Here is a 21,007-nt window from a genome sequence, read left to right as displayed (position 1 = left end):
GAGTTTGGTAAATTTGTTCCCTAAGATCTCAGAAACTACCCGGCAGATCTGGCTGAAACTTTCACCGTTTGTTCAGTTTGGTACTGGGAAGGTTTATAGACCAGTTTGGAAAAATTAAAATTGGTAGTTTTCTTTTTATTCCAATTTTAGTCCAAATTTTCGCATAAATGCCCCAATATGGGGGTGGAAAACAACGTGCACATATTAACATTATATTTCCATCGAAAGCGCCAATTTTTCTGCTGAAGATAGCATCTGTTCGAAGTTTCTAAGTTGTATAAAAAACGAGTTATGAGCTTTTTTTGTTCCATGTTCGAAGGCAACCCAATTCATTATTTAGTATATCATCTCAACTCCCAGTTCATAGATAGAATTGTTGAATGTTTTTGTGTTTCGTCTCACTGTTTGAGGCTTTTCTCAAGTCAAATCTTAAAGTAACGTTTTTTACCCAAGATTGGCTAATAATAACCAGATTTGGTTGATTATTTTCCATTTAAACGGAACTTTAGTGTAATTAATGAGATTTTTTAAAATTATTTGTGCTGATTGGATTTTTCAATCATTATCCAATCTAACACAGAAACCTCGCCAAAATTTATGCAAAAAGATTTCAGTAGCGGATGCATTTGGCAGTTTTTTCATCTGTCGCGGTTTTTGAAGTCAAAAACTACGTAATTATGTTTGTCAGCTTTCACCATGTAAACAAAATATCGTCAATCAAAGAATCTTCAAAAACTGTTTTTACTGTAAAATAATCCAGCAACTAAATTAAGCAAATCCATAAACAGCACAAAAACTTCCATTAATGTGACTTTGTGCACAAATTCAAACCATCGCTAAATTTTAATACTTATTTTGGAAACATTTCGGATTAAATTGTTTAGCGCCATTTTCTGGCGACCAAAAGTGTCTTAGCATATGGCGACAATATCTCTTTAACAAAAATTAGTAACATACCGTTTTACAAAATAAGGAGGGGGAGCATTATCCAACTTATCCCAAAATGATTCCCGCAAATTCAGTAACATTTTAACTCGCACCAAGAACCCACAATAATTGAAATTTTTCAAAATAACTAAAGCAAGTTTAAGGGGATCACGGGCGCGCGGATACATTTTTTTAAACAGTTCGTTCTTTAATAGACATACAAAGAAGGTAAGACTCCATGTAAAAAAAAATAAGTATTAACTGATAAATCTTTTTAAACATGTGAAGTTTAATTTCATATTTCGGAAATTCTTCAAATTTGTATACGCTTTCGTGTTTTCGTTTCTAAATGAATACTATTTTGCTCTTTTTACTTACTGCTACTTTAGTTTTATGAGTAAGGAAGAAGTTAGATTTTAAATCACCTCAAAAAGGTGTGTTTTAAGTTCTTTCACTTAAAACAGACAACAAATGCAAGTAACGATTGTTTCTCATAGTTATTGCTAACCCAGGCAACGCCGGGTAATTTTGCTAGCATCTTATAAATTAGTTAATATTGAAGTTATAGGTTTTTTCGCTCATATTTTAAAAGATTATCATCATTTGTAACAAATCAGTACCTCTTGCGTTAGTTGTATTAAATTAAGTAATGTATTATTAAATATATACTTGCATTGCCAGATTTATGTCAGTTTCCAGGATGAACTTCTCTCTTCCACATTTCAAACGAAGTAATACTTTGTAAAATGTATTACGTCCTTTATTACCTTTTTAGTTTTTAAACTCTATTTATATCAATCGCATGTGCGGTGAAAAAAAATGACTAACCTGCTTGTGAGAGACAGAACCGGACACAGAAAGAAGGGGAAGAAGCAACCTTTGCTAAATACTTCGCTCGCATATCATGAGCGTGTGGTAGGTCGCTTTTTTTGATGCTATCACCTCATATTTTTTTTAGGTTCTGCTCCAAATAGATTTTTTTAATTTTTATCATTAATTAAATAAGCAATTTTACGAGTCACTATAATCGGTGTTTATTCCATTTCAGTTGAAGCAATTTCTTAATAAAAACATTTTTAAACATTGTATCAAGAAAACAAAATTCAGATAAGTCCCCATGTAATCAATGTTTAAAAATACATTCCAAACAATGTTATACATTTATTACATTTCATTCTAAAAACTCAAAAGTTCGAAGGTTTTTTCTTCTCCGTGGACATTTTAAGGACAACGTAAACGTATTGTAATTTTTATTTATGGTGTATCTTCACATTTAATTTTCGGAATTTGTTTTGTGATCGTCATTATTGAGACATCTATTAAATATCACTACCCTGCTGCTTCTATTATATCTCTATTTTATCTGACTAGTATCACAATCAGTTAAGCAGTGGCTAAAATCTTCCAATTTATTCTGATGGCAATGTATTATTCTTTCGTACTCACATCAGCAAATAGATATTACCGTCGCAAAAGAGGCCTGAGGCATTTGTATTTACTCCCACTTTCATCATTCAAAATCTTATTCGTATCATCTATTACGAAGGCTCATCATATTTAAATAGCTCTGATACCCAACTAATACCTTTTACACAAAATTCCCGAGAACATAATGGATAAAATTCACACCCCAAACTTTTTTGTCACTTTTCGTGGATCTAATTATTTCCTAGAGTCCTGCAACCTATTTCAGATGCTTGTTGTTAAAATGTTTCATGTAGTTTTGCCCGTAGTAAGTGTGTCTTTCCATTTAACTTTAGTGTGGTTTTTCATCATGCAAAAAAAAAAAAAAAAAAAAAAAAAACATTAAATAAAAGGAAGTCGTATGACAGTGTTTTAGACGGACTACGCAGTGTCAATATGACGAACAAGTGCATGTCGTTTAGCAAATGCGGATTCTTTGTAATATCAGACACTGAAAACATGTCTTGCAAAATATAACATACATCCTTGGAAAAATACTGAATAAACACTTTTCACAATCATTAAATAACGTATTACTTGATTATCACCTATGCCATAAACCAAAAATATTACTGAATTTATTTTATTTATAGTGAGGTAATTGTAATGGCTTCTAAAGATAAGAAAATACCGTCTTCCTCAATAATAGTTATTTAATTTTGACCAATTTAACACACAGAACAGCAAAAATATGAAATCATTTTTCATATAAATATTTACAATGTTAACGTTGTTAACTACTTAATTTTTTGAAGACGAGTAACAAATAGATAATGTAATTCTTTAAGAACCATTATTTATGTAATGTATTCTAAAAAACATATTTTATCCTTTCCCAAGGTAATGGACATTTTACTCCATAAAAGTTATTATGCCATTTTTTTCTTCGTTTCCATCTTTACTATAGTCACCATAGTTGTACAAAATATATGTTTCTTAGTGCAACAGTCGTAAGTAATTATAACAATAAAATTTTTAAGAGAATTTTGATGGATGTGCCATTTAATAAATTATAACGTTTAATTGGAATGATCAAAAGCAATCAAGCACCTACAAATGATTCTTTTCCATGAACAATGCAGCTAAAATCAATTTTAGTGCTTCAAAGCAGAAATACTTTTTTCAAAATATTTAGAGCCATTACATAAATTATTTTCCATAATGCATTCTTTAATGACTTGCATGGGATGCATTTTATATAAATGTTCATTTTTCATGCAGCGGAAACAATTTAAGGAAAAGAGTAGTTACGGTATAAAACTTTTACTTAACGATCCCATGACAATTTAAAGGGAAATCTATTTTCCACTCTACAGAAGGAACAAGAACAGAGGCAATGATGTGGATTGTCATCCATCATTTTCCTCTGCAATCATAGCAGGAAATATTAAAAAAGTTACAAATAACTACTGACAAAATGTGGAATTCCAACTATCTCAGAATTGCAATTAATCAATGAATGTTTCCAACAATGATACTGAGCCAAAAGGTCACGCTTCCTAAGTACCTTTTCGTAGATTTTAGAGCAGCAAGGATTGATTGCCATCTTGAATCACAAATTAACTTTGACGGCAGGCATTAATCAAACAGGAAAATTCAAAATTCAGTTAACGTTTAGTTCAATGGTCTTGGGGTAATTTGTCTAACATCCAGTATCTGATGGTGAGGTATTAGAAATATTAACTTGTCGCTCACTTTAAAATTCTAGAGAAAAAAAAACATTTAATCGAATTACACTTTCAAATATGGGACGTTTTTGTTGGCTTTGAGCTTTTACGAACACAAAAATATTTAATTTCGAAAAAACAAAAAAAACTCGCTACACAAAGGTTTCAAGGTTTTTAAAAATAATTATCAATGATCTAATTATAACTTTTTGTACTATATTTTCGATATTTTTTACAACATTTTGTACTTTATTTGACCATTTGTAAACTTATTTTTTACAACATTTTGTACTTTATTTGACCATTTGTAAATTTAATAAAAATGAATGTGACCTGTTTCTGTTAGAACTAAGAGATAAAGTTAATGTTTATTATCCTAGACGAAGATCATTCCCCGTTTTGAGTTTGGTTGCCAGTTATTAAAACATTGTTCAAACAAGTTTTATGCATCCAGGAATATAAATTTCCAATTAGATATTCAAATACGGTACCTAACAGGCATGGCAAAAACGAAACTAAAGCCGTTAAGACAGTTTAATTTATCCTCCAGATATGTCACTTCCTAAACAATTTTATACTTGTGCTCTGATGTGAGAGTAGCCATTATTTTATAAGAGAGTTTTTTTTTTTTTTTTTTTTTTAACTTGTTTACCTCTCAAATTGTGTCTGAAGCTGTTGTTTCAAATCAATTCTGCTGGTTCATCTGATGCATATGTATCAAGTCAAACTGACCCAGTTTAACATCATATACTGAACATGATACTGAATCATGATAAAATGATTACGATTCATTTTATCATGAGTTCGTAAAAAGTAAATCTGAAAAAAATAGCAAAATTCTTCTTGTTGCAACAAGGAAATCTAATTCTTACTACGTTGCTGTTGTGAACAACATTAATGATAATACTAAGCAATTCATATTTATTAAAAAAATATTTATAATATAAGTAGTAATTAGAAAAAAAACATCAAAGTTGAATTAAAACTATCCAATCATCGCATAATTCATTATTTAAATACCCATTGAAAAATATATTTAAAAGTAGTAAAGTTAAATATCTATTTTTGTTATTTGTCTTCTTTTACAAGCCAAATATTTAAAAATGTATATTTATACCAGTGTCCTGATTTAGAACTTAGAAAAAAATATCTAAGATGCAATAATACACTAAACAAACCTAAACTGCATTAAATATTCTTTAAAATATCAATATAGTAAGTTTTTAAATAAGTTCAAAAAATGCGCTTATAACTTTTATACAATAGTAACTAAACAAAATTAGCACAAAATAAAGAAAAGAACAGTTAAATTTACTTAAACATAACAAATTACACATTCACTTCTAAGCAAACTTTTATTTATTTATTTTTTCAATAAAATCTGAAATTTCTTAAAACTTTTACGGGTTTTTCCTCCAAACACACTATTTCTCAGTTAATTTACTGAACCTGCTCGAAGTTTAATGCATCTTGCCATTATATTAAGATTAGATAAAGCTGGCCAAGATGTTTGTTTTCCAGGACAAAGCAATTAATCAAGAGGTTAGTCGAATGCTAATAAAATACCCTAGGTGCACTGTCTGTACCGCATAGTATTCTCTTACCTGAGAAACAGGATAAAAGAGTTATCGATTAATATTTATAGCCACTTTGCTATTCTCTGCGGAAAAGTAATAAAATAGTAAAGCTGGTACTTAGTTCCGGAGATAATGACGGACTATGGATAAAACGAGTGCAGTAAATTTATTGCTCTAGCTTAGAGATTTGCAATAGTGCGATAGAACTATTAATAATTTTGTTATAGTGTGCAGAGAAATTTATGTGTAATTTATTATTTAAGATTATTGTTTCTTTAGAGGTTAATTTAGCGCAGTTTCAAAAAGAGATAGCTGTTAATACTTATGACTGTTTTGATATTCAATGCTGAAAAATAATGAAATAACAACCGTTTTTTTTTTTTTTTCTTTATATAACCACTTAATGTTTGTAAATCAATGAAAGGGAATTCATTGCTACATTTTAGAGATCGATTGTACAATAAAATTATAAACAATCTTTATATATTAATAGGCAAGCCGTTTCCTTTCGGTGCCATTTTCTCCTCTGTTTGCGAACCAATTTTCTTCATTCTTTTTTTGTTTAGTAGCTTTTGTCGTGTTTTAGTGTCATCAACATTTTTTTTTAAATCAGAAGCTAATTAATGATGATATTAATTAAAAATGTATTTTCGTCCTAAATGCATCTTTCCACGCGAATGGATGATTTTTTCGAATATGATGCGGTTGGAAAGATCTTTAAAAGATACTCCAATCGAAGAAATTGTCAGGGCGCCCAAGGTCCAATAACCTAAATAAATATAAAAAAAATTGTAAGAGTTTTTTGGTGAGCGAAACTCATAACTTTTAAGTTTGACTCTTTTTCATTGTTGAAGCTCATTATCGGAAGCGTGAAACATTAAGTTTTAATTGATTTTTTAAACCTCTATTTTTAAAAGAAGAATGCATTTTAGTGTTTTGATCTTGTTATGGTTGGAAAGGTCATAAGAAATACTTTGAAACATATTTAACCCCGTTTTACGTTTCGAAAACTTGAATCCACTAAATTGAATAGAAAAAAAGCTAGAAGCAATGATAAGAAAACTAAAATTCATTTTATTTGCTTTTTCACACGACATTGCATGCTGGATAATATTATGTATTGCCATTTCTTTTGCTTGAGTGTTAAGAAATGAAATTTGTTTTTACACAGGTTTTACGTATTAACTGAGTTTTGCGGTAGCAATTCATTCAGAAAGATTTCGATTTTTCTGGGAAACTGGCGATCTTTATCGGTGGGCGTCAAATTTTTGGCAGCAAGGCCAGCACGTCAATTGTTTTTCCTTTGCATACGTAAACAAATAGTAAGTAAATATGTATTTGCATATGGTTATCACAAAGCAGGGTGCTGTCCAATAATGAAGTCACGTTTTAAAGTGAGCTGTATGAAATTGTAACAGTCTGTGACAAGTGTGGCTGGAGAAATGATACGATAGGCAAACAATGGGGAGAAAGTGACATCAAGCGTATTTTTAATAGCAATGGCATATGTCTCGCTGTTTTCCATAATAAAGAGAGGAGGGGTATGGTGAAGTGTGCAACTTTGCGATAAAGGGAGAAGTTTTTGGATAAACTGAGTTTTGCGGTATTTCATTCGGGAAGATTTCGATGATTGGGAAATTGGTTATCTTTATCCATTAATTTTTTGTCACCAATGCCAGCGCATGAAATTTTTTCTCTCTGCGTACGTAAACGAAGAGTAAAGAAATTACATTTGCATAGAGTACCACGAAGGAACATGATTGCAAAATAAAATTATTCACGCCAAGAATTTGACGACCAAGCTTATTTCCCAACTATCGAAATATCCCTTTCATCCATTTATGTTGAGATAAACATACAAAAAGCTTTGGTTCTATTGTTTTCTTCTGGCGCAAAAGTGTTATTAATATACTATGCTTCCACGTATACAGGAAGTTAAACTGGAATTAATTATTACTGTTTGATATTGTCAGTACATGTAAAAAATACATGTTCCCAGATGTACACTAAACGAATGGATAATAATAAAAATAAAAAGGTTAGAAACTGGAAAATTCATATAAGTTTTCTAAAATTATCAGTGATGAATATGGCCGTATTTCGACCTCTGGGCGAACTCTAGTACCGATAAAAGGTGAGGAAAATTTTTCCTATTCCTCATGTAAAGAATTTTCGCTAATGTGACAGATAAATTAATGAAGGAAAAGAAAATATTCTAATGATAAATTGTCAATTTTGCAGTGAAAGACAGACAAGTTTCTGCATAATTAATAGCCGTGCAAAATAACACAGAAGAAATTATGTATCGTAATTTTCAACTTGGTCTATTTATTACTACGAATTGTTTAATATAATATTAAGTATTCTACTAGTCAACCCGTGCGGAACTCCGCACAGTGTTTCGAATCTTTTCATGTGGCATTTCGCACTTTAAAAATTTCAGAGGAGGAACATTATGAAGAAGAATCGGAAAAAGTTAACGGATTAATGTAAACGGAGAAAAGTAAATATATATAGAAGGCATGTAATATGCAGACTTCAGAAACAAAACCTCGTTAAATACAACTTGTGATAATGTGATCATCGCTCATTTTTTGGCTGTGTTTAGCATTAAAAGTGTGACTGAGAGGCTCGAGAAAAAGCAGTAATTGTGCATGTAAAAAAGGGGGGGGGGTGCACTAGCAAATACAGTCCTGTCTATGTGAGCGTCTGAAGGAAAAGAAAAGAGATATTGATTGGCACGGATTTGAATTGGCGTCATTCTGTGAAACTCTAACCAACCGAGCAGTTGTGCTTTAATTTTCGAATGCTAATCATTGAAGCAATGCGTAGTGAAAAATGCGTCTATGTTTTGTCATTAGCCAGCGTGATACGCTTTAAAATTGTTTGGAAAACATGGAATTTGATTAAGGAATTAGGAAGATCTTGCGTAGCAATTGAAATAAATATTCTAGAGAACTAATAAATTAGATTGAAAATAAGTGTCTTTATTTTTTAAAATTGATACGCATAGCAGGCTGCTTTAACCGTAACGACTTCAATGCTAGCACATGTCTTTCTTTTAATCGAACATTTAAAATTCAAAACCAAAACAAGTTGAACTGAGTTCATTTTTTAGTGTAATTTTTCGAATGTAAAAAAATTCGTCCCCCCCCCCCCCCCCCCCCGATAGCAGAGGAGTAGAAAATGATTTCTTACTAATGAAATTGATAATAATTTTAATGTTTTACATCGTATTCGAATAAATAGTTAAAGGTTTAATGGGTGAAACTCGTAATTCCAATTTGGCGTTTTTTTTTTGTTTCATTTATCTACAAAAGGTCAAACACTGCAATGAGAAAAATATGCATTTCAGCATACAATGAAAAAAAATTTCTGTGCAAGAAGGATTCCCTTGGGAACTAAATTTTTAAATTTAATACTTTTTTATGTTTATATTATGCTTGTGGTCTAAACGAAGTCAAAGCTTTAAAAAAAAAAGAAAAAAAAGAAATCCTTTCGATTAATAGTCAACATATCTGATTAATAACTGTAGCCTGCATAAAGGAGTCAAAACGCCAAGTAGCATTCCTGTCGCATTTATTTTATTGCCTTACTTGCGTTATCTGTTGTATGATATGAGTACATGTAATGCCTAATATTAATCTAAATTAGCTATAATGTCGGACAGTCCGGGTGGGATCGAAGTTCTGCTATTTTATAGCCGAACGCTCTACCGAAAAATACTTATCAATAAAACTGAACAAGTCCAGTAGTTTTAAGCTTTATTAAAAAAATAAATAGATAACAGGTTGATTGTAATTTTTTTCGCCAAAAGCGGTTCAAAAAATTGGAAAAGTGTGTTAAAATTTTGCTTTAAAAAAATTCTGTATAAGAACTACAGGCTGCCTCAAAGTTTTGCAACAGCAAGGGGCGTTTCGGAAAATTTTAATTTTAGACCGTAAGTCTATTTTTCGTTATTAGTCGGCCTCATAAGCTTTAAAATGATGGAAGAATATCTTCAAGAAATGAGAAAGATCTCACATACCGACTGAAAAATAATCCGCAGAGATAATATATAAGATCAGATATCGAAGAGAAATTCCTTATTTATGAAAATGTATCGATTTGCAGCTGCAGGCTGCTTAAACCGTTATGGCTGAGATGGCAGCACGTGTTCATCATTTAAGCAAACGGTTAAAATACAAAATCATTTGAACTAAGTTCGTTTTTTAAGAATAGCTTTTCGAATGTAGTAAAAATGTGACTGGCTATTTGTTTTTTGCCGAACGAAGAAAAAAAGATGAAATTTTACCCATCAAGGAATTTTAATGTTTTACTTCGTATTCTAATGAGTATTCATAGTTTAACTAAGTGAAAAGCGTAATTTCAATTTGTGGTAACAATTTCTTTATTTATACCATTTCTTTATATGTAAAAGGTCAAAAATGTAGTTGGAAGAATCTGCATTTCAGTATGCGATTTTTTCTTTTCTGAACGAAAAACTATTCCATTGTAGTCTGAAATCTTAAACCTGATACTTTCATTTCCCTTACATTGTGCTTTAGTTTTCTGACCGGCTCCAAAGCTTTAAAAAAAAAAACGTACATACAATCAAGATTCAATTTAGCTACAGGTTGCATCAAATTTTCGTTCCAGCAAGGAGCGTTTCTATCACCTGTATTTTATTACCTCACTTTCATTATTTATTGTTTTTTATGTATTTATATAATGCGTGATATTTGTCTAATTTTTTGATACAGATCGTTCGGGCCAGTCCCGAATGCTCGTTTTTCTGGTTACCATTCGAACGCTCTGCCGATCGGTCTGTTCAACTCTGTAAGTTACAGTGCAAGTTAAATTTATAAGTTTAACCAAAAACCTCTGTCCGGTGCTTTAAAGATGTTTTTTGAAGGAAAAAAAAAAACAATTTTTAGACCGTGGGTCTATTTTTCGTTATAAGCCTGCACGACTTAAGCTTTAAAATGAGATGTAAATCAAAGAAATCGATCAAGAATTGAGGAACTTCTTGCGTAGGAGCAAAAAAACAGGCTACAGAAATAATATATAAGGATTAAGTAATTGTATTAAACACTGTAGTTTCTCCGAGGATAAATTTAATCGTTTTAAACTGCTACTGAGCGAATAAAGAACACTTATTTCTTTTTCTTTGCAATGAAATATACTTTTCACCATTCCAGAAAAGTTGTGAACTCTGATTTTTAAACTTCATTACGTAAGTTTATTTTAGGCTCATGCTATGTGGTTTACATTAACTGAACTTTTAAATGTCACAATATTTAAGAAAATAATTAATGTTTCAAGATGAATGAAAAATTTGGAATGCTGTACCCATTTAGGTTTTTATTTTAACTTCGTTAAATTAACGCAGTTTAGTCCTTTTATTTGTCTCACAAATTGAGTAAGCTCATAAATTTTCCCTCACATTAGTTTTTTTTTTTTTTTCATAACATTTGAATTAAACTGCTCACACAAATCTATATAGAGGAGAGCGGGGATAGAAGTTCCGGTTTTCAGACAAGCTCAAAATTTGCTTTGGAAACTTAGTTCTATAACTATTATTCTGAGATTAAATAGAGTAATATATACTCCCATAATGTGACGACTATGTTTTTTGAGCAGTATTTCTTAAAATATTTTTGTAATTAATTTTTCAGTACCGAAAGTCGAAACGGAACAACTTGCCCCTTCTTGGGGCTAGTTTTCCACGGGTGGGACAAGTGGTTCCGTCATTAACCCGACGATGTTTAACGATGATAATTTCGGGATGAACTTCGTTTCGAGACGAGTGATTTGTTGAAGATATAATGTGTGATAAAAAAAATTGCTGATTAAAAGCAAGTGCTTACTTAAAGCCTAATAAGCAATATCGTCCGAATAATCAGATGTGTTTCTGAAACTTAAAACAAACTTAACTCATTTTATATTTTAGCATTGATACTTAATTATATTAAGGCACAGATTATAAGTATAGTAACTGTATAATGTATTAACATAGTAAAATATAGTAGGAATAGAACAATATAGTTATATTAAATAATATGTTTCACAGCTTCTGTAGCTAATAAACTGCTATATATGTTTCAGTCTGCAACCATAACAGAAAACAATCTTTGACTACAAATGATACGATACATCACAGACGATCCAGAAGAGAGGTTAGCGCAAATGATTACGATGAACTCCCGATTACTTGCGGGCGGATATTGTTGTTACGGATTTGTTTACTTATTGTTTATTTATTTATTTAGTTTTGTGGTTATAAATTACTGAATATAGAAAATACTCATTTTAACTTAACAAGGTCAAGATTTGTTTTTTGGTATTCCATTTTCTTTCTTCCCAAAGGTATCAAACTCTCATCGGTCATCGGAACCTAACTAATTGAAACCCTATTTTTGCATCTAAACTCCTTATGCATGTAAACGAGAGACAGAGACAGTTTTGCAAGAAAAAATTATCCTAGTTTAGACGTTTTTGGCATAACCTAACTTGATTTAAATTGGTGGATCCGTTTGCATGATTTCTGCATTCGTTTGCAGCAATGAGCTTTTTTTTTTTCATTTAGAGTTTGATTACTCTACCTTTCTCAAATCACCGAAAGGTAGCGTAATCAAGCTCAAGATACAGTGGTTCGAACTTTTTTCCTGCTGCGAACTCCCTTCCAATATCTTAAAGAAGTTCACGAACTCCAATTGCTGCACAAAAAAAGTAACAACAGTACCAAAAAGTTTTTTTTTTATTCTTCTTTGCTACAAGAATATTTTGCGGCACAAATTATGATATTCCTTTTTCAGAAAAACGCAAACTATGTTGGATCATTTTACTCCATGGCTTTTTTTTTGTAAGTCTTATACTGTGGCAAGTTTCACCTAGGAAATTTTCCTGAGGAATGTGCTTCCACTTACTTTTAAGTTTCAAAACATTCCATCTCTATTTTATCAATAACGCTCGAAGTAGTTTAGCTAATGCGAAAGTTATAGTAAAACGCAGCAGCGCTATCATATTTCTACGCATTTCTGGCACAAAACAACAGAAACGGGATGGGGCATTGTCAAACTCAAATGGATAAGAAAATATTTTTGAAAGTTGATAAAATATTTTTTTTTAATTGCTTATGTTTCTATGCGATTTTTTAAAATTATTTATTCATTTTTTAAATGTTTTTATCAAGTTTTGATAGAATTTTACCTGATAAAAAGCTACATAGAGAAACTGAAGTGATCGTATCAACAATCCGCCATTAGAGTTGTATTTTCGGGAACCCCCTTTGTACACCTCGCTAATTCTTGGGGGTTTGCGAACCACCGGATGGGAAACAATGCTTTAGAACAACAAATTTTGCAAATTTCAAATTTTAAAATTACGGTATCAAAGATATTTTGATCTAGGATCATTTTATATTTTACTATTTGTCTATCAGATAATGACTAAAAAATTTTGGTGAATCATCAGTTACGGCTATGAGCGTCGACATTCTCCAATTTCTGTATCACAGGGAAACAAATATATACATATAATATTAATTTATATGCGTTTTTGTTTACTGCACTGCTAATACAATAAATAAATAGGGGGCCAGGAGTTTTTTGGGGCTAGTTGTTCCTCGGTTGTGAGAGCTTATTTAAAACCAAATCCGCAAAATTTAAACATGCTTTATAGCTTTCAAAATATGTTTGCCTCGTAATAGTTTCTTAAGCTAAGGAAACAGCAAGAAATCACTGCTATAAAACATTTCTGTAATTCCCTTTGATGATTATAGCAGCAGTGTCAATCATTGTCTCTGCGATGGACGTTGAAGGTTGTGTCTCAGGTTCAATATCTTCCACAGTTTGCCTGCTTTCCTTAAAAGCTTTATGCCAGCAAAAAGGTACTGACTCTAAACATTGCTTCACCGTTGAAAATTTCACGTATGATATCAAGGATCTCCGATGCTGATTTTTGCAGACGACAACAAAACTATACTCGCATAACTTTGTTCTAACAACGCTTCCGTTTTGACAACTAGCTGCGTCTTGTAGGCGCCCGAAACAGGCTTCAATTTAATCACGTGATACTTAGAAATATGAGTTTGTACACGCCAACTATCGGTAGCTTTTGTTAATACAGACAACAGATATTTTTCATGCCAAAGAAATAAACATTCCGGTGAGTGGGTTCGCAGCAGTAAAATTAGTCTTATTACTTACTAGTGATACCAGCACGGCTTTGCCCGTAATAGAAAAATCAAAAGGTCTTTTGGTTCGCCTGTATATTTACAAATAATGTATGGTGAATTTTCTCGCCAGTTGGCTTGTACCCATCTTACGGTTCCACGTTATGATAATTTCGTATCTCGCCAATTGGCTTGTGCCTATGTTACGGTTCCACGTTATGATAATTTCGTAATTTATTCGTCCATCTTATTATATTTTTTTTTCTTAAAATTGGAATAGAAAAAGAACCACGTCGAATTTTCGAAAAATCGCTTCGAGGTGCACACCCCCATGCTACATACTAACTTTGTGCCAAATTTCATGAAAATCGGCCGAACGGTTTAGGCGCTATGCGCGTCACAGACATCCTACAGACATCCTACAGACATCCTCCGGACAGAGAGACTTTCTGCTTTATTATTAGTAACTAGTGGCACCCGCACGGCTTCGCCCGTAATAGAAAAATTAAAGATCTTTTGGTTCGCCTGTATATTTACAAATAATGTATGGTGAATTTTCTCGCCAATTGGCTTGTACCGACGTTACAGTTCCACGTTATGATAATTTCGTATCTCGCCAATTGGCTTGTGCCCATGTTACGGTTCCACGTTATGATAATTTCGTAATTTATGATAGTTTTTTTTCTTAAAATTGGAATAAAAAAAGAACCACATCGAATTTTCGAAAAATCGCTTCGAGGTGCACACCCCCATGCTACATACTAACTTTGTGCAAAATTTCATGAAAATCGGCCGAACGGTTTAGGCGCTATGCGCGTCACAGACATCCTACAGATATCCTACAGACATCCTACAGACATCCTACAGACATCCAGACATCTAGACATCCTCCGGACAGAGAGACTTTCTGCTTTATTATTAGTAAAGATTGAACAACCTACGTATAATGGTTGTTGATCCCTGTCATAAATACAGACATCAGCAGATATTTGCTAAACCTTGGCAGCAACCAGGAAAATTCATAGCCCTAGCCTTTTTTCTTCATTAACATTCACTTGATAGTTCAAAGGGACAATAAAACACAAATCGTAATAAAGTTAGTTGCATTGACATATTTAAATAAAGAAAACTAGATAATGTTGATGAAAACGCTGTTTAAATTCGCTCTTCCTGGTGTAATGCTTTAACACTTACGCTTGATTAATATACTCTGACACACAAAAAAAAACCTGCTTAATAAAGAGGAGAAAAGCTTTCACAATATTAATTCTCATAATAATCAAGGACATATTTCCTGCGCTAAAATGGTTTTGATACCATACTTATTATTCAATGTCGTGAACAAACTATTTTAATTACTTTTCATCGATGCAAAAATAATTAAATTTAGTCTTATTCGCAATTCGATTTTTTGACGTTAAAATGAATCTTACTGTTCTGTATTTCCACATAAAGAAGATTACTTACCGAATATTAATTAGGGCCATTGATAGAGTACATTACTTCTGATAAATTGGCCTCTTCAATGTGTCTCTAGTGTGTAAATAGAAATAATATATGAATAAGTGCACTTTTTCTCTCCGGCTATACCGGAGCTCCGGCTATCTTAACTAAGTCAAAAAGTAATTTATTAAGATGGTGATCAATAAGTGATAAATGTCAGGTATATATAATTATTTGTTTGGTGAATGAATGTATGTTTATTTTTAAAGTAAATTTATTTTTTTAGAAAATATTCAAAACATAGGAAGAAAGTGTGTTTCTAAAATATTATTTGGAAAATAGCTTTTTCATTTAAAAAATATATTTTCAACATGTTCCTGAAGAATTGAAAGGGAGAAAAGTTGTTAATTAAAATCTAATGTATTCAAGTTACATTTATATTTTTGTTAGTTTTTCTTAAACAATTAGTTTATGGTTCTGTTTTAAGTTCCATTTTGAAATGGCAGAGATCCAAACTAACAACATTTACTACTTTTTCAAAATATTTGAACCACCACATCATTTCTTTCAAGTAATAAAACACCTTTATAACGTAGGTGCTAATAGTAGTGGAGTCACAAACAAAAAAAAATATTATTAAATAAAAACAAACCGACTACGTAAAACCAAAAAAAAGAAAAAGAAAAAAATGTAATCCCAGTAGTTTAGAATGTTATTACGTACTACTGAATAACTACACCATTGAAATAGTTTTATAAGCGATACACACATAAAACAAATCATAAACTCTAAAGCAGAATTAACGGATCAACAGTTTTGGCCCATTCCGTTTTAACCAACCAAGGAACCCCGAAAAATTTGAATGGACCCCGACAGTTGACCCTTTTATTCTGCTTTTGAATTTGTTATTTGTCTTATGTGTGTATCGATTGTAAAACTATTTCAATGGTGTAGTTATTCAGTAGTACTTAATAACATTCTCAACTAATGAACTTATTTTTTTTTTTTTTAGATTTTTTTTTTATATACGCAGTCAGATTTTTTGTTTTTATTTATTTATTTATTTTTTATTTTACTTTTTAGTCAATTTTCATTGACTTAGTTGTTATGATTTATAAGAAGGTAAACTTCGTTATATTGTCATTTCATTGAGAGACTTTATGTTGTGAGTTTTATTAAGTAACTTTCGGTTGTCTAAACTACTGATTGTTAATCCCTCTAAGGACCTATTTCGACTTCAAGGTGCATATGCTTGACCTTTAGCAAAAAAGCGCGAACTAAACTGAATCACAGCTATATAAACTGCCTGTATGACACATGATGACGCGCGCTTGTAAACGTCGTCAGTCAAATCATTCTCTTGAAACTAAAAAAAAAAAATGTCAAGAAGGTACGCGTCGCGAAACTCTATCCTCTGACAAGACAAAACCAAAAACCAGATCAAGACAAAAACAAATGCAACATGTTAGAGATCAAAATCGAATTAGTAGACTTAGTAAACAAAAAATTCCGGCAGCGAAAACGCTACCTGCATTTGTTGATATGGTGAACTTTGATTTCTGTCATGCGTTTAGTGACACTCTCAAAGGTTAGACACATCGGTTGACTTAAAAATCATCAAAATTGGCTACGGCGTTAAGCCTTTACGACGCCACATAGGAACAAACATACATACATGAACTGATAAACACATTACCCTCCTTTGCGGCACGCACTTCAAAAACTTCAAAATCGAGTAAAAAGTTTTTTTTTTTTTTTTTTTTTTTTTTTAACCGTATACACAGCAAATAAACCTGCACAATTTGGAACACTTTGTTTCAGAAAAAGTGATCCTAATTTGAGAATATGCACTATGACGTGTTCTGAATATGATCCGTCAGAAGGAAACGGTTTCAAAATGTTCCGAATGTGTTCTGGATACTAGACCTTGTGTGCCAACACTCGAGTTCAGACAACAGATGGTTCGCTAACACATTGAAAGCATATTTGGTCACATTTGGGCATACTTGTGAAATCATTGCTTTCCTTGGTTCAACGAGGATGGCTAGATAAAGATTGTTTGGTTGTATACACTGTATGTATACACTATTTAAAAAAAAAGCTGTTATTTTTACTGCAAATTTTGTTAATTTTTTTTCAATCCCCTCACTCATAAACTTATCTGAAATAACTTTGTGCTACGTATTGTAAAGTCATCAAGTGTGCCAAATTCTGCGGATCTACGCAGAAAGTATTAGTAAACATTGATGTCGATTTCAGAATTTTCATTTGTAACTGTTTTAGTCTGGTTTGGAATATTTTTAATACAAGTTACTTATTTTCATTGCAATTCATTTCATTATGCTTAAGCATTTAAAAACTAACTTAGCATTTGCGAATCATTGAGCTTCATGTTGTGTGTACATTATGCGTTAAGCAAATAAACATCTCTGAGTATTCACCTTGTGTTTTAAATAAACTTTTATTCATGATATTGTTAAAGTTGTAGACTAATTCGAATAACTAAATTTAAAAATTATTTAATTTTAATCCTGATGTTTGACCATCGATTATGCTTGGAACAAGGATCCCTAACCTTTATTAATATTTGTTACACTTTGTGAATATAAGAAATTTGAGTCTTACATTTTAAATTTAACACAAAACAATAGTAAAGCAAAAAGATGATGTTTGAATTTCTAATCTGAGCTCAAAATCTATACAAATAGTTATATCAGCTATCTTGGTCTGATTTATGAAACTACTATAGCTTATATAAGCTTGTATAAATGTATGTGTGTGTATCAGTATATATATATATATATATATATATATATATATATATATATATATATATATATATATATATATATATATATATATATATATATATATATATATCGGGCTTGGAATTGTTAAAAAAAAGACAGGGAATCAAAAGGTTTAAAACCACTGGGTTAAAATAAACGTTTTTTTCAGTTATGCGAGATACATTAAATCCACGGGTGAATTGGTGCTTGAAGTTACCGGAATGCCGTTACTTTTCCAGAAAATTAAATTATCTTTCACACAAAACTGGCCAGGAATCGTTATTCAATAATTTCTCATAGGCATTTCTGTTACTGGAACGTTTACAAATTCACATCTGATCCATACGTACATACTGACGTCACAAGAAAACTCGTGTTAATGAATTCAGTAATTATCGAAAATGGGCATTAAAAATACCCGTACGTTCATATGCGCTTGCAGACGGGTCGAAAACACTCAACATACATCTGGGAATGAGTAAATTAGAATTTTCAGGCTTAAGTCAAATAAAATTGTTTTTAATTTCTTTTTTTTTCTTTTGATACATTTCTTCCAGTACTTCGCACAAAGAAAAATAACTAAATACTAATTAATTGGTAATTTCATCTTTGCTGTGAAGTTTCACAGAAATGATTAGTTATTAAAGACTTTCATTGCATTCTCATGGTTTAAAAAAACGCTACTTACTTTAATGTCCATTGATCATAAACCGAGCAGTAAACTGTACTGAGTAGCTCAATAGTAGGAACGTAAACAAATAAAATGTACAGACAGTAATAAAAAAGTGCTTGTTCTTGAAGAATAATTTTTTAAATTAATTTATGTAACCATTAGTTTTTGACATTTTTGTTTACTTTTTACATAACAGATTGACTTTGAAAGCGTTATTATGGAAATTTATATTGCAACATTAGATGTTATTTCTGTAGTTAATATGATTTTGTCCTACAATTTTCTGCTACATTTTTTACTCGTTTGTCATTTTGCTGCAAACTATTTAATTGATTTTGAGATACTATTAGGTTTTAAATTTTCATAACAATAATGCAATCATATTCAGTCAAAGTCTAAACCTATCATCAAGCCTGCAGTCTCAACAAAAGTTAATTTAGTAAGTTTTTTTCTTTTTATAAGCTTTTTTTATACTTGGGTAGCACGCATTCCGGGAGGATATTAGTGATCCGTAATTGTTCCGAAACGTATCCTAAAAACTGTATCAAAACATGTGCCACAAAATGCTTAGTGCAAGTGTTCGAAAACCATTCTTTTACACTATCCATGAAGTGTCTAAAAAATGCGCTGAAAAGGAAATACATATTCCGAACAGTGTTCCTAGAAGTGATTTGAAAACTGACTGAAAAAAAGTGTCCAAAAAAAAGGGTCAGATGTCCGTGTTCAAAAGTATCATGACATGTGCTTTCAAAACAGTTCTAAAAACTATTACAAAAATAGTGTTCTCAAAAAAGACAAGTATACGTGTGCAAAAAGTGATCAAAAAGTGTTTGGTTATTTGCAGTTTGTTAAATATTGTTCATACTGAAGCCAAAATTTGTTGTTTTCAAATTGCTTTTTTTCATGCTTGTGGTTTTCTAAGCCTTATTTCGAAGCCTAGGGGCATAATTCTTAATATCGTAAATCTATATTTTATTAGGACCATTTTTGCCATTGTGACATTTCACTGTATTTAGCTGTTACGAACTCTACACTTCAGAAGGATGTTTTAGCCTCCTACTCATGATTGGTGCAATTATAAAAGTCAAACATTTTGTGACTGTATGGTTCTACGTGTACTTATGTCACAGCATTTTAAAAAGTTTATATTTGTTGTGTATTTTTAGAAATATAGGAATATATCTTGCATGTTACGGGATCTACGTGAAAAATACATTCAAACTAACAATTTCAAGTTATTAATTTAAATAAATAGGTGAGCTGTCATGTGCGGGACAAAATATGGGCTTTTCCGTGGGCTATAAAGGACTTGCTTTTTTAGATGTAGTCTAAAAGTGAGTTTAAATCTCTTGTTTTTTTCTATGTAATACTGTAAATATTTAAAATGTCACACTTGAAATATACTGAAAATGTGGACATCCAGATCTGTCAAACAAATTGTAGGATAATGTACACTTGTGCAGTCTAAATTCTTCTAAAAGTTAAAGTTCAAGTGTTTTTTAAAAATTATTTATTGAAAGTGTAAGCTGTTATTCTATTTAAAGATTTAACCGCTATTTATTTTCCCTTCTGTGTGTTCAGTTCAATGAAAGAACTGCGCTGAAGGGAAGCCCATAAGGTTTTCTCGAGTTCGTTACCTATTTTATAAAAATATTTGTAAAAAAAAATCAATAATCATGAAACTTATTTTAGAATGCTGTAACACTATAGGCGAGATCAGAAAACATTCAATTTAGAGATATAAAACGCATAATTAAAAATTTTAACTACACTTTTCTAGTAATTATTGTTACGGACACTAAAATCATCATTTTCGCAATCAATACTTTTTTTTTCCCAACACCCTTTTTCATAAAAAATATTAACTGCTTTAGAGACGAGCCTTTACTTTATATCTTCTCAGCAGTTTTGGCTTGAAAAACAGTTCAACTGAATATTACACACAAAAAAAAAAAAATCAATGTCGAGTCCGTAACAACACAAATTGTATTTTTGATATTTTGAGTTCAATTGCATACATCCCTATGTCACAAATACCGTGAAATACCGCATTTAGAAGTAGGTATCTAGAGCTAACAGGACTAGCTAGGATTTTTGATCATTTGTGTTATTCGTTACCAGTTTAATTTTTTAAGGTTATTTGAACAGTTTTGAAAATTTCCATTCCTGATTATTTTTTACATTTTTAAAGATTCTTTGAACATTATTGATAATTTCTATTCTTGTTTATCAGTTTCATTTTTTAATATTTTTGAACATTTTTAATTAGTTCCAGTCTTGATTATTACTTTCATTTTTTGTCGTAGTTTGAT

Source organism: Uloborus diversus, chromosome 1 (genome assembly GCF_026930045.1).
Source record: "Uloborus diversus isolate 005 chromosome 1, Udiv.v.3.1, whole genome shotgun sequence".
NCBI classification, from domain to species: Eukaryota; Metazoa; Arthropoda; class Arachnida; order Araneae; family Uloboridae; genus Uloborus; species Uloborus diversus.
Note: the sequence above shows the minus strand (reverse complement) of the source record.